General features: G+C 34.6%; 1 protein-coding gene across 1 annotated transcript in view; it reads left to right on the top strand.

Moving 5' to 3' along the window:
• Positions 1-23,880, top strand: part of LOC114331925 (putative carbonic anhydrase 3) — a 147,971-nt gene that overhangs the window by 83,563 nt on the left and 40,528 nt on the right. The window lies entirely within an intron of this gene.

Genomic DNA, 23,880 nt, shown 5'->3' on the forward strand with positions numbered 1-23,880 from the left:
AATGATATTGTATTAATAACAGAAAAATGTGAAGAATTACAAAGAATGATGAAAGAACTAGATAGAGAATTGACAAAGATAGGACTGAAGTTACAGTCAAACAAAAAACCAAGACCAATCAACAAGAAGAACTAATAATTATAGTGGCACAAACAAGAATAGAATAAGTAAACGAGTATATACATCTAGGACAAATCACTAAATTAAATAAAGAAAATCAGACCGAAGAAACAAAGAGAAGAATAAGATTAGCTTGGGCATCATTCGGAAATTATCTTATATTTTAAGGAACATAAAATACCCCCAATACCTAAAAACAATCAATGTAGGTATACTCTCTCTCCTGATAGACAAATGATGAACATCAAACTATCAGAGAGGAAAAGAAACGAATGAGTCCAGAACAAAACAAAAGTGAAAGATGTCACAACCCAAGATATTCGCCGCACACACCTTAAGACAGAAGGATGAAAGATGGACTAAGACGATTATACATTGGAGACCGTGGAACCACAGACGAAAAAGGGAAAGGCCACAAATGCGATGGTCAGATGACCTGAAGAAGCATGCCCGCGGGTCAAAATGGATGCCAATTGTGCAAGATAGAGAGCCATGGAAGAAGGAAGAGGAGACCTATATCCAAGGATGGATGTTTAGGGCTGTTTAGATAGAGAGATAGATTGCTTTACATATTTGATAAAGTTCAACACAAGTCAATTAATTATTATTGGCAATCCTAAAATATGCGAATATTTAACCTTATAAAACCCTAAAGCGACATGTCGTGCCAGTGGCGTACCGATAGATCAGCGGGCCCTGGTTCCAGTTAAGATGCGGGCCCGCCCGCCCAATAAAAAGACACATTGTATATCAAAAGTTTTTAATAAACAATAAATATAAATCATCATATATCATAAAATATATATATATATATATATATATATATATCGGTTTTAAAATGTTCTCCTACGTCTTCCGATGCCTAGTCGCCATTCACTTCGGTCCATCCAAAGGTCTTCATCCAATTCTCTTTCTCTCATTTCTCGATTTATGCCTTCTCTCCAACTAAGGCGGGGTCTTCCTCTTTTTCGTCTACCATGAGGGGTCCACGTTAGGATTTGTTTCGGGAGTCGTTCTTCGGACATTCTTTGTACGTGTCCATACCATCTAAGCTGTTTGGTACTAATGTCATCTACTATTGTGTGTTTCACATTCATTATTTCCCTAATTCTGTTGTTGGTTACCCTTTCTAATCTTGATTTTCCTGCTGAGCGCCTCCAGAAATCCATTTCTGTTGCTTCAAGTTTTCTCTTGTATCTTTCTTTTATTTGCCATACTTCACTGCTGTAAGTGATTATACCCTTAACAATTGTATTGTATATTCTATGTTTGTTGTTTGATATTGACTGGTCCCACAAGATGCTATTGAGAAGAGTAATTGCTTTTCTTCCCTGGTTGTTTCTTTCTTCTATCGTCCGGTCTACGTTTCCTTCTTGTGTGATGGTCATACCCAGGTATTTATATGCGTCGCAATGTTTGATAATTTCGCCATTCCCCAGTGTAAGGTCCTGCTGTGTCCCACCGATACACATATATTCGGTCTTCTTTATGTTTATTTCCAAACCGCCTTTTTTGTACTGCTCTATTAATTTCCTTGTCATATATTCTATATCATCGTAGTCTTGCGCTAGTACAAGTTGGTCGTCTACAAAGGACAAAGTGTATATTGTATTGTTGTTGATCGGTAATCCCATGTTTTTGCATTTGCGTTTCCAAAGTTTTAGAGTTTGCTCGAGGTAGATCTTAAATAATGTCGGTGAAAGGCAGCACCCTTGTTTTAGGCCTTTGCTAATTTGGAATCCTCTCGATAGCCTGCTTCCAACTTTCACCCTTGCTGCAGTTTTGGTATACAATTGTTTCGTCGCTGTTATTAAATTTGCGCTTATATTGGTTTTCTCTAATGCTTCCCATAGTTTGTTTTGTGGGATGCTATCATACGCTTTTCTTAAGTCCACATATAACAGATACACCTCCTGGTTGACGGCCAGTTTCTTCTCAATAATCTGTGTAATACAAAACAGATGGTCAACCGTTGATCTTCTTGCCCTGAATCCTGCCTGTTCTTCAGCTTCTATATCTTTATATTCGTTTTCGATTTTATTTTTAATCAGTTTTCCGTATATTCGGCTGATCGAGTTCGTTACAGCGATGCCTCTGTAGTTGTCACATTGATCCCGTCTGCCTCATAAAATATATATTTATAAAAACTCAAGCTAATTTATAGCCCATTTACTCACGGTTTTTGCTGTATATTTTAAAGAACCGCTCAGATTAAGATGAAATTTTGCATACACATAGCTAACATGCCAACAAAAGAAAAGGTGATACCTATTATGCCGATGTGTGCTTTTGCCCTGGGGGTGAATTCAAGACCCACGTATCAAAACACACGTTCAAGTTAAGTCCGGAATTGGATAAACTGACTAATTCTAAGCAACTTTAGTTCTTTAGAGTTTTTTTACTAAGTCAATACTTTTCGAGTTATTTGTGAGTGAATATGTTCATTTTTCAACAAAAAAAAAACACGTTTTAATATGGTTTTTTTGCAAATAACTCCAAAAGTAGGTATTTGATCGAATAAAATATTCTTAGTGAAAATAAAGTCTAGTCTATAAAAAAGTGAAAAAAAAAATGGTGTTTATACGAAATCTGTAGACCCAGGAGTAGCAGAGTTGTAGGTAATGAAAAGTAGGTTCTTATTCGTCAAATTATAAATCGAATATTTCAACGTTAAATAACCAAAAAATGAAGCACTTTTCAGGAAAAACTCATCACAACTTTTATAAAGTTTTTGCTTTTTTTTAGTTTCTATGATCAATATTAAGTATATAAAGCTTAAAATAAAGATAGTCCTTTTTTTTTGGTAAAAACATTTGTAAAAATCACCCCCTAATTAGCATCCCAAATGAAATTAATCGTTACCGCTTCACAAATTACTTGACTTATGTATTGTTTATATGATCTGTAAGTTTTATCGGTATAAAGCGGTTTAAAAGAAATTGGTTTAAATAAAAAAATTATTTTAAAAAAAGTTATTGGTGATATAGGTTTTACTATTGTGAATATTTTGTACTTTTTGTCCAAAAAGTCCAACTTTTTGGACTTTCTGTTTCATCCTGAAAACAAAAATTGGTTATATAAGATATGTCTGTTCAAAATTTGTATACACTCGTGATTAGTGACTCGTTTAAGCCCATTTAACTACAGACTTTTCAAAAATAAGCAGTTTGAACCAACGAATCTTATATATCTTATAAACAATACATAAGTAAAGTAATTTGTAAAGCGGTAACGATTAATTTCATTTCGGATGCTAATTAGAGGGTGATTTTCACGATTTTTTTACCAACCAAAAATAAAGATACCAACATTATTTTGATCTTAACTTACTTACTTTTGATGTAAGAAACTTAAAAAAAAACAATGGACTATTAAAACAGTAAGTTAATGTTCATACTGACATGACTGATCACAGGCTGATGGATGAGGGTGCTATAAATACGAGTATCGACCCTATTGTATTGGGATTATTTTTATAACCCACCCTATAAAACTTGCATTGATCAACCTACAACTTATTCATGTATCCGCGGTTAGTCTTTAAACAAGTGTTAAAACAAAGGCTTCGGTAGGCTGGTAAAACGAGTAAGCAATCTTACAAAAGCCTTCCCTATGTTTCTTAATAAATTTTGTTTTCTTCAAATTTTTTTATAAATAGGTATTCTTCGTTTTTATTTATACGTACCTACACAAAAATTTAAATTTATTAAGTAGTTACATTTCCTAGTTTGTACTTGTGTAGTTCAAAATTTCCCCATCAAATTAGAACCAAAAAAAGAAAAAAGTTTGTTAGAGCGGGCACCTGCGGGGCCCGGGCCCTGGTTCCGCGGAAGTCGCGGAACCATACTCAGTAAGCCACTGTGTCGTGCCGTTTGTCTGGTGCATTTGTCGATATATAAACATTAAATGACATTTAATACACGTGATTTTATTTTTTTATACCCATCTTTTTTATAACAGCTCCAGAATAACTGAACCGATTTGGCTAATTTCGATTTTAAAATATTTGTCCAAGCAAGCATAAAGGTATAAAAAGTGGAATGACTGAGAGAGACTCATTAGAGGAAATCAGTAAAAATTAGAGTGTGTCAGGAAAATTAGAAAGAGTCAGAAAACAATAGAGAGAGCCAGGAAAAATTGGAGGGAGTCAGAAAAAATATCGGAGAGATCAAAAACAATAGAGAAAGGCAGAAAAAATTGGAGGAAGATACAATAAAGTAGGAGGAAGTAAACAAACTTGATTGCAGTGAATTTAGCAGGAAATTAATTGTATCCCCGGGCGACGCACGGGTAAAATCACTAGTAGATTACAAGAGCCTTTAAATCATCAACAATATGTACTATAATCAAGCAAGTAATATAAAAATAGATCAGTTAATAGATAGAGTATCCATTCAAAGATATGTGTACGCCAGAGATGTATTCCATCACTTATAATAAAGATTATGATTTGACGGATGTCACACGTCAAATTTTCATTTAGTCAATAGGGAACTTGCACATTGTTTTATTCCATAATAATGTTCAGTTTTGTATAAAAATGAGATTTCCAAAATTTCACGCTTCAAAAACTCATAATAACTTAGAAGTACAAATTTAAAGTCTTCTGTATTTTAAAATAGTTCAAACGACCCGTGACGTCACACAGTTTAACTATATGGTTCCGTTTATGGTTATATTTAGGTATATTCTATTCTATTAGGTATATATGGTTTAGGTATATTCTTCTGCTTCTTCTTTAGTTTATTGGCCTCCACCTACTTGGGTATTTGGCCAGCCCGTAGTCGCGGAACCAAGGAAAAATATTTATATTCTTATGACATTTTTATCGTATGTCATTGTAATAATATATACCAGTTTGTTGAGATTGGAGTTTGATAAAGTTATTGAAGGACAGGAAAGAAGGTTTACTATGGAAAATAAAACCATTTTGTAAAAGTACAAATTTTCTTTGAATAGCTCAAACGATCAAAAACACTTGTAACGTCACATAACTGCATTTTCTACTGACGTTTATAATGTCTAATTTAAAATTATATACAATATTGTTTAGTTTGTTGGTTCAGAATGTAAAGATATAGCCCGATGACGTCACGACGCGTTTTGGGCTGACTGGTATAATTTGAATTTTTAATTGTCTTTAGGGGCCAAACGAAAAACAAACAAATTTTTTTTATCTTTGATACATGTTTTAAATTATGTTCTGTTGTGATTTATAACATTTTTTTCGAATTTAAAATTGTATGCAAGTTCCCTATTGCGGCTTAATCAGAAAACAGTTTCAGAACATATTAAGTATAGTTTCTTTAATAGCTACATTTTTGTGTTTTTGTCGCATACCCGTACTTGACTGATTATGTGGGTCATTACCTACATGTATAATATCTTAATTAAATTTATTAATATTTAAAAAAACTGTATACAATATTGGCAATTGAATTTGATTAGTTTTTTATGTTTAAGTTGCATTATTTAGTAATTATTCAAAGACATGTTATTATGATGTGTTTATTAAGCTACATGATTTGCGTTTTATAAGTTAAACTCCTGGCCAAAAAAACCCGGACACCTTAAAAATGGGTCATATTTGACGTTTCGAATCTCCTAAACCTATTGTCCGATTTTAGTAATTTTTTTAATAATATGTTATAACCTTATTATCTAAGAATATCGATGTAGTAATATAGGTCTGGATCCCGCGTATGAAAAAAAAGTTGAATAATAGCAAGCTGAAAATTTATTAATAGCTTAAGGGTGTCTAGTTGGATAAACTTTGATATATGGAAACACTGGAACAGGGGCAGTTTTAATTGTGGAACAGGTTCAAAATTTGGAACGGTCAGACCTCGAAAACGGCACATTTATTTTGTCCGACAGAATAGACTTAAACTCTCCGAATAGAGATCAAACTCTCATGCAAAAATCAGACTGTTATTTATCACCTGTCATAATTCCTGTCATTTGACATATTCTACATGTTCCACTCATTAAAACGCCCATTTGGTGATAAATAGCAGTCTGATTTTTGCATGAGAGTTTAATCTCTGTTCGGAGAGTTTAAGTCTATTCTGTCGGACAAAATAAATGTGCCGTTTTCGTGGTCTGACCGTTCCAAATTTTTAACCTGTTCCACAATTAAAACTGCCCCTGTTCCAGTGTTCCCATATATCAAAGTTTGTCCGACTAGACACCCTTAAGCTATTAACAAATTTTCAGCTTGCTATTAATCAACTTTTTTTTCATATGCGGGATCCAGACCTAATAGTGTTGTTGAACAGATAAATGTCATTGTATACCGGGTGTAGCAAATTTTTTCTTACACACTGACGATTTAGTTATTGCTCTAAAACCGGTTATGATATGCAAATGGCATTTGGTGGGTTTTAAGAGATAGTTATTGCGCATTTTTTGACATACAATTATGTATTTTATATTCACCATTGGCGTGCATACGGGTCATATTACGCGGTCATATTACTTGTATGCATGCACGCCAATGGTGAATATAAAATTTTAAGTATGTCAAAAAATGTGAAATAACTACCTCTTAAAACCTACCTTGCATACCTCAATCAGTTTTAGAGCAATAAATAAATCGTCATTTCGTAAGAAAAAGTTCAACATCCCGTATCTCGGAAACGAAGTATTTGCGGACATATGTTTATAAAGCAAACTGTCATTATTTTTTCATGCAGAATTACCCCCTAAAGTTTGTCGCACTTATTTAGAAACACCCTGTATTGATGAACAACATGGCTAGTTGTTAAGTACCTACCTAACTTTTTTATTATCCAACATAAGTGAATGAGTCAAAAAGAAGAATGTTAAGAAAGCTTAAGCCTACAATTAAGTTTTAATTTTAATATTTTTTAACTGCTAGAATATTCCACAGGGTATTCCGAATTTTGAGGAAAAAACACAGTATTATTATTACACCCGGTATATAATGCCAGTTACCTGTTCAGCAACAATGTTACTACATCGAGATTCTTAAAGGATAAGACTATTATAACATACTAAAAAAATCACTAAAATCGGACAACAGGCTTAGGAGATTCGAGACATCAAAAATGACCCATTTTTAAGTTGTCCGGATTTTTTGGCCAGGAGTGTATTACATATTTGTGAAATTTATATCAGTACGAGGGACCAACTCTGCCTGGGGTAGGGTGAGTAACGGGTGGACTGAGTAGCTCGGAAATCACCTTACTGCAGCCGGTCCCAAGCCCGGGTAAAAGAGGAGGGTTGAGCGGAGGGTTAACTACCCACCCTCACTATACTATATACACAAAAAACGACTAATTCAATGTAAAAGGACTATGAATATCGGAACTTGGAAGGTCCAGAGTTGGTACAGACCTGGAGCTGCTACAAATGCTGTGGAACAACTGGAAAACATAGGAATGGATATAACAGCAGTCCAAGAAATAAGATGGCCAGCCGATGGAAATATAAAAATAAGTAAATCCACTATCTTCTTCAGCGGTAACAAAAACGGAAGACATGAATTTGGAACGGGCTTTGTGATTAGAGACGGCCTGGTACAGAATATACTAAATTTTAAACCTATAAACGAAAGGATATGCTATATCAGAATGAAAGGAGAACGATACAACATTTTGATCATCTCAGCTCATGCGCCAACGGAAGAGAAGGATGAAGATATCAAGGATGACCTCTACGACGCCCTAGAAAGAGTGATAGATACGATGCCCAAACAAGATATGAGCATACTCTGCGGAGATTTTAATGCTAAAATAGGCAAAGAGCCTTGCCTACACCCCACAATCGGTAAACACAGCCTTCACAATATATCCAACGACAATGGCTTAAGACTCACAGAAACTGCAGCAGCTAATAATATGCTAATAAAGTCAACTATGTTTCCGCATAAAGACATTCATAAGCAAACCTGCAAAATTGACCACATCATTGTAGATGCCTGACATGGAAACAATATCATAGACGTAAGAAGCCTCCGAGGAATAGACGGAGACACAGATCATTACTTAGTCAGAGCAAAAGTCAAATCCAGAATATATAGCCACAAATACAACAAAACAACAATGAATCCACAATGGAACATGGACGAAATGCAGAACACAGAGAAACATCAAAAATATATAGAACAACTTGAACAAACCTTGAACTCTGAAACAAGACAGCTGACAAAATCTTTGGAAGGAGTAGACAGAAGAGGGCAGAAACATGGTATGATGATGAATGTCGGAAACAGTTGGGAAAAAGACAAACAGCAAGGAAGACATGGATACAACTACAAACAGACAAAAGTAAAAAGGAATACGACGACTGCCGAAAAGAAACAAGAAAAATGATACGCACAAAGAAAAGAAACTATGAACAATAAAAATATGAAGCTATGGAGAGAGACCGACCCAAACCAGGCTCCAGAGAATTCAATAAAGCAATCTCCACTTAGAAAAGAGGACATAGAACCAATTCTATCCATACACTGAGAGACAATCAAGACCATATGATTATCGACGATAAAGAACTAACAGAATAATGGAAAGGGTATTTCAAGGACCTTCTAAACATCATGCAGGAAGAACAGCACAAAGAAGAGATCTATATAAGAGCAGACATGCCCGTCGAAAATCCCTCTTTAGAAGAAACCCGAAAGGCCTTAAATAAGCTGAAAAATCACAAAGCGCCGGGTACGGACGAGATACCAGCAGAATTTCTGAAATATGGTGGAGAAACACTACATCGCCAAATCCAACAATTAGTAACACAGATATGGTTAGAAGAAAGGATACCAGCAAGATGGAAGGAAAACATCATAGTGCCCATCCACAAAAAAGGGGACAAAACAAAATGCGCGAATTACAGAGGAATTTCACTCTTAAATACGGCATATAAAATCCTCTAAAACATCATTCTTAGTAGACTAACCCCTTATGCTGAAAATGTCCTAGGAGAATATCAAGCCGGTTTTAGGGCAAACAGATCCACAATAGATCACCTACTCATGCTAAGCCAGCTTCTAGAAAAGGGATGGAAGTATAACAGACCCATACACAATCTCTTCATAGATTTTCGACAGGCATATGACAGCCTAGAAAGAAGTCAAGTATGGAATGCCATGGCGGAGTTCTCAATACCAAAGTAACTTATTCCGATGACTAAAGTCTGTATGGAGGGTGGAATATCAAAAGTACGTGTAAATAATAAACTGTCTGACAGCTTCGAAATCAATAGTGAACTCAAACAAGGTGATGCGTTATCTCCACTACTTTTTAACCTTGTATTAGAGAAAGCCATGAGGTCGGCCGAAATAAAAACAGAACTGCTATCGGTTCAAGGTCGCAAGTTATTACTAGCATACGCAGATGACATTGATCTCGTTGGAGACTCCATCCTATTCACAAAAGCCATTTTCAACAAGGTGGAAAGAGCAACAAGCGAAGTAGGGCTGAGGATCAATGAAGAGAAGACGAAATATATGTGTATAAATAGAACGACACGAAGAGACAGGATAGGACAAAATGTCACGGTCAACACCTTCAATTTCGAAAGAGTACAACGTTTTAAGTATCTGGGGACCATAATAACAGCTGACAACGATGTTACTGAAGAAATAAAAGACAGAATCCAATCAGAAAATTGCTGTCTATTCGCACTGGATAAGCTTATAAAATCAAAAAATCTTACAAGTTAAAAGATCAAAATCTATAAATCCATCGTCAGACCTGTACTAACATATGGTTACGAGACGTGGACCATGACTAAATCAAACGAAGAAAAGCTCAGACGTTTTGAACGAAAAATAGTTAGAAAAATTTTCGGACCTCACCACGACATTAACACAAACCAGTATAGGATCAGAACCAACTTCGATTTAAAAGAACTCTACAATGACACCGACATTGTCCAAGAAATTAAATCACAGCGACTAAGATGGGCAGGCCACGTGCACAGACTTCATAACGAGAGACTTGTAAGACTGGTATGGGAGGAGATTCCTACAGGCAAAAGACCACTCGGACGTGCCAGAATGCGATGGAGAGATAACATCCAAGCAGATCTTCGAAAAATGAACATCCCATTTGATCCTAGGTTGATGGAAGACCGAACAAATTGGAAGAAAGCTGTACAGTCAGCCAGGACCCACCCAGGGTTGTAGCGCTACGTGATGATGATGAGGGACCAAAGATACCATACAAAAATTAATTATTTAGATAATTCGAAGAATAAATAATACAAATGATTCATGTATAGGCCATTGACTATGTCGTTTAATCGGGATCTAAGGAGTTTAACCGGTTGTAATATTGGTGTAGTTAATTCATCATCATCTTCATCCAGTCTCAAAAGTCCATAAGTCCATATGATGAACATAAGTCTCTTCCTCGTGTTTCCAACCCTGTCTATCTTGCTCCGCTCTCATCCAGATTTTATTTAGCCTTCTTAAATCGCCAGTCTATCTTGTATGTGGTCGACCGACTCTTCTGTTGTCTTCCTTTGGCCTCCATTCCAATAACCTTTTTTCCATCGCCCATCTGTCATTCTGGCTATGTGTCCTGCTCATCTCCATTTTAGTCTGGCTATCCTTTCGATGACGTCAGTCAGCTTGGTTCTTCCCCTGATCTCTTCATCCTTTGCTCTGTCTCGCATTGTTATTTTTAACATGAACCGCTCCATTCTTCTCTGTGTGACTCTCAGTTTGGTAGCCGAGGCTTTTGTAACCGAGGTAAGTGTTTCTGCTCCGTGTGTCAACATTGGGAGGACGCATTGATCAAATATCTTTCTCTTCTGGCGTATGGGCAGCTCACTCTTACAAGTTTATCTTAGTTTTATATATCTTGCCCACCCAATACCGATGCCCATGTCCAATACTTGCTCATGTTCTCTTCAGTTCATGGATCTGATTATCTCTGTCAATCATAATTTCATGTCCCAGTCGGAGTTATCCATGAAATTATAAAAATAATAAAATCAAATGGTGTTACCGAATAGAGCTATACGTTTTTGAGATCCAGATAAATTTCGGTTTTTTGGTTATAACTTAAAATGGTAGGGGAGTCCAAACGGAGATTTTTGCAGTTACTCGAGCGCGTCAGATTATGACATGGGGAGAAACCATATATGGACTCTTAATACAGGGGAGTTCGTTAAGGGGAGTCCGAAAAAAATCTATCCTATAGAAAAACTCGAAATCGTCAGATTAAGATAAGGTAAGTTAAGTATATGCAGCACAGTGTAGATTTCAAAAATCTGACGGTTTGAGCGGGGTGTAACGAAATGGGTGAGTCACAAATTTTCACAAGAAAAAAGCGAATATTTCGAGAAATAAACGTCAGATCGAAAAACTAAAGAATATATATTATGTTCAATAGTTTTTAAAAATCTATCGAATGATACCAAACACGACCCCCACGGAGAGGGGTGGGGGTAACTTTAAAATTTTAAATAGGAGCCCCTCGATAATTCGCGAAATAAACATCAGATCGAAAAACTGCAAAATACACGTATTCAATATTTTTTAAAAAGCTATCGAATGATACCAAATACGACTTCCCACTTAGGTGGGGTAGGGGGTTAGTTTAAAATATAAATTGGAGTCCCCATTTTTTATTGCAGATTAGAATTCCTTACGTAAATATAAGTAACTTTTATTCGAGACATTTTTTCGAATTAGGGATAGATGGCGCTATGATCGCAAAAAATGATTGTTGGAAATGGAAAATTAAATTAAAAAATTTAAAGTCCCCACTTAAATGGAAAACTTTACTTAACTTTTTTTGGTTTTAAGACCTAATTTTCACAACCCAATAGGTCACCATAACGCTCGAGTGACTGCAAAATACTTTCCTCCCCTACTAAAATGATAATTAAATTTTCTATAGAAATGATAAATCATGCTAACTAGGCCGGTCGGAAGAAGAAGAAAATTTGCAAGAAGATTTAAGGGAAATTGGAGTAAGGGGATGGAGAAGTCAGAAGAAGAACCGCTCGTTTTAGTTTGAGTTGACTCTAGGAATAGTCAACTCTAATTGAGAATCAACTTGCACTGCAACAAAGAAAGCTTAAGGCGCATTCTCACGGTTCGATTTTAGTTGATCAATTTTAGTGGATCAACTAATATCGGTCAAGTTCTTGTTCACTCATTTCAAAAAAAAAATGGAAGCAATTAGTTTTAATAAAATGGCGATAAGTATAGTTATAAGTAAAAATATTAAAAATATTATTAGTAATTTACGATCGATCTCGTAGCAGCAGCAGAACAAATGGGGTTACATATAAATCAAAATAAAACCAAATTCATGGCGACTAACACAAACACAAGAGCTGGAAATGTTGACGCAGATCTAATCATCAATGACCAAAACTTCGAAGCGGTCAAAGAGTTCATATATCTAGAGACATCGGTTAACCCCAATAATATCACATCTGAGAAAATAAAAAGGCGAATAATAATTGCAAATAGGTGTTATCATATCTATCTCGATATGTAGCACCAAGAGGATGATGATGATGAAGGCGCATTCTCACGGTTCGATTTTAGTTGATCAACTTTAGTGGATCAACTAAAATCGGTCAAGTTTTTGTTCACTCATTTCAAACAAAATTGAAGCAATTAGTTTCAATAAAAAGTATAGTTATATGTAAAAGTATAAATATTATTAGTAGTTTACTGATTCAGCAACTGACAAAAATTATGTTAAGACGGAACAAAGAACACAAAAAACGTCGTTTCTGAATTCGAAATTGGATTAAAAGAAGAAGTGAATGTGGTATTTTAGAAACTCTGCTAAAATAACTTGCTTTGGAAGATAGAGAAGGATATAAAAATCTGAACATAACACTATTTGACCACTTTAAACTCATGGTCGACTTGAATCACTTTAGTGAGTCGACCAACAAATGTTCATACGCTTCGAACGTGATTCAACTTGTCTGAAAAATGTCGATGACACATAACTTGAACGATAAAGTTTGACTCGATCAATCTTTTGTCCAATCAACAAAAGTTGATCGATTAAAATTGAAACATATATTTTCTCACAGCTATTCTCATTCGATTTTAGTTGATTCACTAAATTTGATCACCTAAAATCGAATCGTGAGAATGCGAATTTATGCGATTTTCTTTAAAATGATTCTCTAAAAAAGTTTACACATTAAAAATTTACTGAAATACAATGTGGGCCAAAGAAAACAGTCCACCCCGATATTTGGCACTATTTATTGGCTTTTAAGGAAATGAAGAAACAGGTGGAATTTTGATTTAAGGGGGACACATTGTCCACACATTGTCTAGACATGTCATTTGTCAACCCCCTCCCTTCCCCTCCCCCTTATTTTTAAATAGGGAATAGGGGTATTGTGCTATCTCATTTGAAAGGTTATTCAATTATCTATTCAGTAATATTAACATTGATGTAATTATTTGTACAGGGTGTCCAGGAAAAATTATTTTGAATTAAATTAATTGACACAGAAAGAAGAATGTATGTACATTATTTAACACAAAATACATTCTACTGCTGACAGAAAACAGAAAAAAATGTTTATTTGATAAATAAACATTGTTTGTTGCTTAAATTCAATATTCAACCTACCAAGAGGCAGAGATGGGTGGCAGCTTGAACATTGAAATTAAGTGAAAAACAATGTTTATTTATTAAAAATAATTTTTTCTGTTTTGTAACAGCAGTAGAATGTATTTTGAATTAAATAAATTACATACATTCTTCTTTTTGTGTCAATTAATTTAATTAAAATATTTTTTCTTGGACACCCTGTAGAAATAATTATGTTAATAAAAAATGAATAACCATTATCAATTTCGTTGCAAAACGAAAATACAGCCGCACCATATTCTAGTCCAATCAGAGAGTGCAGCAAGCACCTCTACCGGTTTCGAAACTTATTGGTCCCTCATCAGGAGGCACATATGCTGCTATCTCTGATAAAACCAAAACAAACCCCGGAGTGCATTCCCGGAAACTGCTAGCAAAAGAATAAGTTTTCACTCTAATGGCATATAAAACAACATAATGTTATTCTACATCCCACCAGACTGAAAACAATGGGAACCTTCTCTGGTTACACCTCCGAGGCTTCTACAATTTGCAAGCCATACGGATGCTGAGATTAAGGAAGATGAGGGAATTTTACAATTTATAATTCACGTCCCATCTGCTCAGCGCGGTAAAGTTCCAACGAGAATGGTTCCCTTCGTACTCCAAGCAGAATAAACATGTAAATCAAAAATGAATAACCATTTTCAATTTTGTTGCAAAACGAAAATACAGCCGCACCATATTCTAGTCCAATCAGAGAGTGCAACAAGCACCTCTACCGGTTTCGAAACTTATTAGTCTCTCATCAGGAGGCACATATGCTGCTCTCTCTGATCCAACCAAAATAAACCCCGGCGTACATTCCCGGATTGCAACGAACGGAATGGCATAGATGCCCTAGCGGCAACTGCTAACAAAAGACTAAGTTTTCACTCTAATGGCATATAAAACAACATAATGTTTTTCTACTATTATCTTAATATTTATATTACTGAATAGAGATTTGAATAAACTTTCAAATGAGCTAGCACACGTCCCCTATTCCCTATTTAAAAATAAGTGGTGAGAAAGTAGAAGGGAGGGGCTTAACAAATGACAGATGTATGTACCTACCGTAAAAAGGTGTCCTTCTTAGATCAAAAATCGACCTGTTTCGTCATTTCCTTAAAATTTAATTGATACTGACAAATATCGAGGTGGACTGTTTTCTTTGGCCCACTCTGTATAAACGTTTGAAATAGCCGCTTTTTAAAAATTTTTACGTTTTATTTGTTTATGAATTAAATAATTTATCTAATTGCAATTTAATGTTGAAAGATAAACCTCTTTATTTACATTTAAAATCAGATTATACAGTGTGTTGCATTTAAGATGAAGATACCCCTATATTTCGGCTACCAAAATAAATACGTATCTACAAAGAAGAATTTCCTGTAGCTGGCTGTATACCATTAATTACAAGTAAATTTAATGAAAATGTTTTCTTGGTAAAAGGTATATTTATGTAAAAACCCCTAAAAGGGCCAGAAATAGCACGTTGCGATATTTGTGGCCCTTTTACCAAGAAAAATTTTCTATTAAAATCAATACAGATTTGAAATTTTGCACAGTTCACATTTTTTGAAATAGTCAACTGAAATTTAAATTTTAAACGAGGCCTACTGCGACTCCACAGTGTTTTTCGATATTTTGCTTAGCGTTAGAGATATCGGAAATAGTTATTTTCCTAACTAGTGCGGAAAGTCATACTTTTCCGCACGCGATTGCAGTTTGCCAAACGACGCGAAGCGGAGTTCGGCAAGCAGTCGAGTGCGGAAAAGAGACTTTCCGCAAGAGTTAGGAACAATATTTTTTCTACGAGCGTTTAAAAAATGACCAAATCTTAATCAATTAATTGAATTAAAAAGTAACGCTAATAAGTTATAATAATCCCGAATTAAAGTCAATGCGGTGCCTAAATACCTGTTATCCAGTAATTAATGGTCTATGTCTATATCAATACAGGTTTTAATATTTTAAAGTCATAGCAACAATGTCAAACAAAGCAATTATTGTCAAAAATCACGTCACACACTTTAAAATTTCCACGCATCTTTACTTACGAATTTTGAAATAATTCAGTGATTTAGATGGCATCAAGTGACGAACAACTACCCCCATCTATTCTCGACGTTGTAAATAATCTTGATCTGTTACCGGAAAAATCAGCAAACAGGTACAAGAAAGAATACAACATTTTTATGAGTTGACATTTTTTTCAATTTTTAATACTGCCTTGAGCATGGAATAGGGTGATCACAAAGTATTTGGTTTGCAGATTTTGGATAGACTAATAAAATGAGCTAAAAACACTTCTTCTTTTAAGCTATTTGCACTTTTTTCTTTAAACCAACTTAATTAATTAATTAGCACAATGCAACCATTTGTACGTTCAATATAAACATTGTAAATAATAAATAGATATAATAATTAATATTACATATTTTGATTAGATAATAATAAAATTGTAAAAAATTTAACTTTATATTAAACTTACCTAATATTTAGTAATTTTGAGTTATACGTTATCTTCGAACTAAGACATGCGAAGCAATTGGGCACTAAAGCACAATATGTATGTAAATTCAGTGCGGAAAAGTAATGATGAAAAGTAATGCGGAAAAGTAAAATTTTCCAAACTAAAACGCGTGAGGAAAAGTAGACTTTTTGCGCGCTAGTAGTGGAAAAAAGTTATTTGGAAAAGTTTTTACAAATATTATTATAACTCAACATACCAAATTTCATCACAAAATTTGCACTTTTAGTTTTTTCAGTATTTGCAGTCAGGATCGTAAAAACTAAAATTGGCTGTCCCGAGATGTATCTCGGGACAATAAAGATGCAATTTTAGGGTCCTCACTACAAAAATGAAAAACTAAAAGCATGAATTTTGTCATGAAATTAGGTATGTTGAGTTATAATAATATTTGTAACAACTTTTCCAAATAATTTTTCCGATATCTCTAACGTGAAACAAAATAGCTAAAATTCACCCTGTTTGTGGATTCGTGTATGCCGGGTTTAAAATTTAAATTTCAGTCGACTACCTTAAAAAATGTGAACCATCAACCTGTTTCACTGTGTCAAATTTCAAATCTGTATTTATTTTCTTCTTCTTCTTTAGGTGCCGTGTCTCTATTCAGACGTTCGCCGTCATCATGTTTACAATTTCTTGAAATCTCTCTCTATCGGCTGCTGCGCGAAATAATTCTTCTACTGTGCAGCCACACTATTGTCTAATATTACGCAGCCATGAAATTTCTTTCGACCAATCCATCTCGTTCCCTCCACTTTTTCTTGTATTATAAGGCGAAGCAGATGGTATTTAGGTCCTCTAATTATATGGCCGAAGTATTGTGTTTTTCTCCTCTTTATGATGCTTATGAGCAGACGTTCTGAATTCAGCATTTGAAGAACATCTTCATTGGATGTGTGCGAAACCCACGATATCTTTAGGATTCGTCGATGGCACCACAATTAGAATGCTTCTATTTTGTTTAGCATTGTGGTTTTTAACGTCCATGTCTCACAACCATACAATAGGATAGACCACACATAACATTTCAGCACCTTCTTTCGAATATTCATCGACAGGTTTCTGTTACATAAAACTGGTTTCCAGGTCATAAAAGCCTTCCATGATCTTTCGATCCTAGTTATTATCTCTTCATCAGAGTCGCAATTTACATTTAACCAGCTGCCAAGGTCCTTGAAATGATTTACCCGTTCTAACTCCTCTCCATCAAGAGAAAGCTGACCTTGATCTATATTAATCTTTCCAACTGCCATCCACATTGTCTTTGAAATGTTGATTTTTAGGCCTCTCCGATAGCTTGCTTCACTGACTAGATTTAGTAGTGTCTGAAGATCTTGTAAATTTTCAGTAAGAATGGCTGTATCGTCAGCGTATCTAATATTGTTGATTACTTCTCCGCCTACCCTATTTTATTAGCCGAAATATACCCGATAATGGTGTCTTCATCTTAAATGCGACACACTGTATTTTAGTACGTTGATCCAGACGGGGGTTTAATATAAAAGCGTCGAGTGCACCACTTGGAGGTACTGCTGCTGGGCACTCCCATATTAGGTATTATTCTTTGGATAGCTGCCATCTGTTCATCCGCCTGCTTAACCAATTTTAACAGGTCTTTTGTGTATCTTAGGCCTCTGTTCAGGTCGATGCCTAGATACCTCGCACACTTCGTCAGCTCTAGTTGACTACTACCTATTTGGAAAATCAGGTCCAGCCCATTTCTTGGAGCTTTAAGGACGACCACTTCTTTCTTGTGGCCTGCAAGTTCAAGATCATTATTTTCCACCTACCTTTTAGGAAAGGGGTTATCCGGAAAGATGCGCATAACACATTTGAACTTTTTTAATGCGTATTTCAATGTAGAAAGAAGTTGAAGTTGATTCATATGACTGTAGAGGAGAAAACTCACAGTGAAACTCAGATATAATTTTAGAAAAACAATTTTAGGGTTAATGAGTGCACCTTTAGGCTGTGTATAAAGATTATTGGTCATTTTTTTTTGAGGGCGAGGACGAGGTTTATTTTCAATACTCTCTATTTTTGCGAATATTCCATTAATAAAACACATTATCGTGAATATAATAAAACTCAAGTACAAACAAATCTTCAGAAGTGAAATTATATCCGGACTACATTTTTCCCAAGTCAGCATTCTATTATCACGCTTATTTACACAGGAAATTCTTCCTTGTGGATTCTTATTTAAACAATTTTTTACCAAATGTGTCACGTATAAACGAAAATAAAAATAAAATTTAGACCCATGGTGTCCAAACATATATATTCTCGCTGATATTAAATATGATTTGAACTCATCTTATAGTACGGGATCCGAATAGGAGGTCAAAATGTACTCATCTGCTTGCCGGATGAAACATTTGTTTTATTAAATTTCATACATAGACAAATATTTCTAGCATGGGTTGCCTATCAAAATCGTGGCATAGCTATCCTTAAGGGGGGCCGTAGGGGTTGAAATCAACATTTTAAGCACATTTTTGTGAATTTTTTTGAAAGTGTGAGAGAATAACTTTATTTTTAAATTAAATAAGCATATTAAGTATAATTCAAAGAATATTAAAAAAAACTGAAGAAAACATATTAAAAATAAGCCAACGGTGGCAAATAGTACACTTTAGAAGACCAAAAATAAGAACGTTTGTTTTCTATACTTCCACAAAATTTATTATAACTAAGTGACTACAGCTGTTTCGGCGGAGTGCCTTAGTTCGGAAACAGCTGCAGTCACTTAGTTATAATAAATTTTGTGGAAGTATAGAAAACAAACGTTTTCAGTGTTTTATTGTTAGATAAAATGAACTTCCATCAAGTAACGGTCGAATCCATCAATTATTTACCAAAAATAAACGTTTTTTCAAGATCTCAGAACCTTTATTAAAAATGAACATAAAACTTTTTACGTATTAATATCTAATCTTAGAGAATACAAAAAATATATCTTTTTTCATTTATGCACGTACACTAATATTGTAGAGGGCGCCAAAGTCGAGGCCTCGAAAAAAAGAAATTCCGATGGCGGACAGTTAATCTCAGGATTGGGATCTCTGAAACAAAAAAATCGTACTGCATTTGAAAAACGAAGTCTTCTTACGTGACAATTTACCACCGCTAGTAAAAAATTCCACAAAAAAAAGATTTTACGGAAATTTTAAAAGATTTTGTGAAAAAATCTCCTGTTTTTCTTCAGTTTTTCTTGGTTAAAAAATATTTATTTTTTATTTTTTAGTCAATTTGTGGTAAATTGTCACGTAGAAACCTTCCTTTTTCAAATGCAGTACGATTTTTTTGTTTCAGATATCCTGAGATTAACTGTCCGCCATCATTTTTCGAGGCCTCGAATTTTGCGCTCTCTACAATATTAGTGTACGTGCATAAATGAAAAAAGATATATGTTTTGCACTCTCTAAGAGTTCTAAAAAAAATTCTTGAAAAAAATGATTATTTCTGGACTTCTAAAGTGTACTAGTACCTTAGACACCTCAAAAAACAATGAATTTTGCGGTAGACATCAGAATTTATCATTGGATCATGGTAGACAAAAAATTCAAAAATATTTTATTACCTTAAGAGTTTCTCGAGGTAATGCTGTCAAGTTTCTTTTAGTTTTAATGATCTTTGACTTTTTAGTATCACTCAGAAGTCAAAACAACGAAATTTTTTAAAGAAAAAGGGTGAAAATCAACATATTTATTATTGTTAAACAAAATATAACCATAAAACAGAAAATATCTTGACAGTGTTACCTCAATAAATGTCTAAAGAAAACATGTACAAAATTCCAGGTGAGTTGGTCAAGTAGTTTTTGAGTTACAATGTCTATACAGGCTTTGAAAAAAGCAGTTTTGAGAAAAACGCTTTTAAAGTATTGTCAACTTTTATTTTAAATTTTTTTTGTCTGTAAAATCGTAAAGTGATGAAAACCGGAGTATATTTTTGAATCGCAGATTAATTTACAAAAGAAAATGAGAACAGCTGTTGACCGTTTCTCACTACGCTCAAGCGCGCTGGCGCGAAGATGCTGCAAAGCGAGTCGAAGGTAGGGAGATAGTGTTGAAATAATTTTATAATACTTTCAAAAAAAAAATTACAAAAATGTACTTAAAATGTTTATTTTAACCCCTACGGCCCCCCTTTAAGGATAGCTCTGACACGATTTTGATGGGCAAGCCATGCTGGTCGTGTTTGTCTATGTATGAAATTTAATAAAAAAATGTTTCATCCGGCACACACAAGGACAAAATACATATTTACGGCGACAAAACTAGATTTTTCGAGCAACTTGAAATATAATAAATAATGCACATTCCTCAAGCCAAATAACCCACCTTTCAATTAGTTAACAAAAGGATTTGCAGGTAGCAACACAAAAGAATGTACAGCCCGGACAACTGACCATATTTCTCACGCGCTTTCAAAGGCCAGTTGCTCTCGAAATTTCGTCGCAGTAACTACTCTCGCTAAGATTTCCGTGCTACATATTTTTATTTTCTTTAACATGGATAGTGAAGACACAGGTAAGACCCTCATTTTCTACTAACTCACTGCTATGATTATTTATTTTATTAGGTATTTTTAATGGTACAGAAAGACACTAATTTTTCATTAATAAAAATCTTACAAGTGCGTAATTTAAGAGGGTTTTAAAAAAAGTTACGCATAGTTAAGCAGATTTTTATAACTTATGGGCTTGTTCAGTCTATTGTCATTGTAAACTAGTTATAGTTTGCTTCCCGTTGTTTCCCCTTTGTTAATTATAGTTAAGCAGATTTTTATAACTTATGGGCTTGTTCAGTCTATTGTCATTGTAAACTAGTTATAGTTTGCTTCCCGTTGTTTCCCCTTTGTTAATTATAGCTGTTTCTTTGTAGGTGTTCGCTGTAATTCGAGTAAAGTGAAGAAAAATGAACTATTTACTGTACTTAGAAATGAACAGTTTTTGAATTTTTCGCATTCTAAATGTAATGAACGATTAGTGCAGTATATCAAGGAACAATATAATTGCAACGATATGTCAATTGTTGTGGAAAAGCAATTAAAAAACATTGTGAAAGTGTTTGTAAGTCAACTTTTCACAAAATGGCGTGCTTCTAAAAGCATGTTTGAGCGCTTTATCAAAAAAGAAGCTTTATGGCTCAATGGAACACTGAATATTCCGGAGACCATCATTGCGTGTCGTCAATATACGCCAACACCACAACCTGGAACTTCATCTCATCGTGTTGGCAGACCAGAAAAGTTATTTGAAGCTTCATCAAGACGAAGTAAGGTAAGAAAAATAAAATCTCTTATTTCCAAAAATACACCAGAAAAACTGTGTTCCGCTGCAAAAACAAGTCTTCTGAAGTCTGGAAAGAGGACAGCTGCTCAAGTAATAGAAATGGCTGCCACTTCAACTCCCAAAAGGTTAAGAAAAATGAAAAAGGCATATAAGTCATCATCGCCAAGTATAATGCCTTACACCCCTGACGAAGCATTGGGGTTAATGGTAGACCTTGGACTTACTAAGGAACAATATATCCAAATGCGGCTAGGTGCCAAGAAAAGGGGTGCTGACATCTATCCCTCATATCACACTATAATGGAAGCGAAAAAGAGGTGTTATACGCCAAACATTCGAATTGGTGAGAGTGAAGCGGTAGTTCCAGTTCAAGATTTGGTGAACCATACAATCCAGAGACTAACCCAGGTTCAGACACAAGTAATTCTGGACAATATAGGCAGCACTGAAACTTTATATATGTATTATAAATGGGGTCTAGATGGCAGCGGAGGCCACAGCATCTATAAACAAAATTTTATCAACAATGCCATGTATTCGGACTCAAATATTATTTTATGCACTATGGTTCCGTTAGAATTGTCAGAAGACAATCATAAGAAAATTTATTGGAAAAATAACATGACATCGTCTACAAGATTTTGTCGCCCCTTGTCCTTTAAGTTAAAAAGAGAAAATGATCTAAACACAAAAACAGAATATGATGAAATAGAGAAAAAAAATCCTGCAATTAACATCATCCATTGTACCTCTTGGTGAACGGATGATTAGTATTAAACATATTTTCACATGCACAATGGTCGACGGAAAGACGGTCAATGTTCTTACTGAGACAAAGAGTACACAGGCGTGCAATGTTTGTAAGGCCACTCCTGTAAACATGAACAACATCGAAGACTTAAATAAAAGGGTTTGTGATCAAGATTCATATAAATTCGGGTTATCAATATTACATTCTTATTTAAGAACCTATGAATATCTTCTACATATCGTCTACAAACTTGAAACACAACAATGGCAAGCGAGAGGAAACGAAGCCAAAGCAATAGTTAAACGCAGGAAAGATAATATGAGTACAGAATTTTGTACCAAAATGGGACTTGTTGTTGACCAGCCAAAGCAGGGTGGCGGAAACAGCAATGACGGCAACACAGCCAGAAATTTTTTTAAAAACCCAGATATTGTTGCTGAAATTACCGGCCTTTCTAAAGAGTTAATCGAACGGTTTGCCAATATATTGTTAACTCTTTCAAGTTGTCATTATATAGATGAAGAAAAATTTAGAGTATATTGCTTAGAAACAGCTAAGTTGGCGGTGTCGTCTTATGGATGGTATAAAATGAGCGCAAGTGTTCATAAAATACTTTTTCATGGAGCGGACATCATAAAATCTCTGCCTCTACCAGTTGATCAAATGTCGGAGGATGTACTAGAAGCTAGCCAAAAAAGCTACAAGAATCTTCGTCAGTTTCACTCCAGAAAGACATCTCGGCTTAACACAAATGCCGACATATTCAACTGGGTGTTGATATCCTCCGATCCTGTTATCACAAATACTAGAAAAAGACCAAAAAAGGAAGCTTCGACATATTATAATGAAGTAGTAAGAAGCATGCTGCGAATGCCTGTGTTTCTGGCAAGTGACGACATCGCAGAAACCGAAGAGCATGACGACGAAGGCACTGAAATTATCGATTAATTATTGTAATTGATTTTGTGTAATTACTTTTTATATGTCATTATTAATAAATAAAACACTTATTTAAGATCTAACTAGATTTTTTTATACGCTTACATATTTGTCAATATTCCTCGGTAAGGTAGGTATGTACTTACTAGGAGTTTTAAGTAGAAGTATAGGTACCTATAAATTGTGTATTGTGATCTTTAACTACTTATACATAATTAAAAGGTAGGTTTTGTTCTTATGTTCAAACCTAACAAAAAAATGCTTATTAGATACCTACAAATCAATTATTTACAATCAATATGTAAAATCCTAGGTCACTTACTACTTTTTTTTTATAGAATTTGGGCCTAATAAAGACTTTTAGTGCCTAATAAAGACTTTAAAGTTATAAAATGGTTTTGTCGCCGTAAATGTGTGATCCGTCCTTGTGTGCGGCAAGCAGATGGGTACGGTACATTTCGACCTCCTATTCGGATCTTAGACTATTAGATGAAAATTGTTTACAACTGACCACCAGACTCTCACAAATACTAATAATTTGTCTCGATACTACGCAAATATTTTTCAACTTGTTAGAGTATTGCAGTAAATTGAATTATTTTTTATTAATATCTGCGAAAACCCATGCAACATTTTCTGTAAACAT

The sequence above is a fragment of the Diabrotica virgifera genome, chromosome 1 (genome assembly GCF_917563875.1).
Source record: "Diabrotica virgifera virgifera chromosome 1, PGI_DIABVI_V3a".
NCBI classification, from domain to species: Eukaryota; Metazoa; Arthropoda; class Insecta; order Coleoptera; family Chrysomelidae; genus Diabrotica; species Diabrotica virgifera.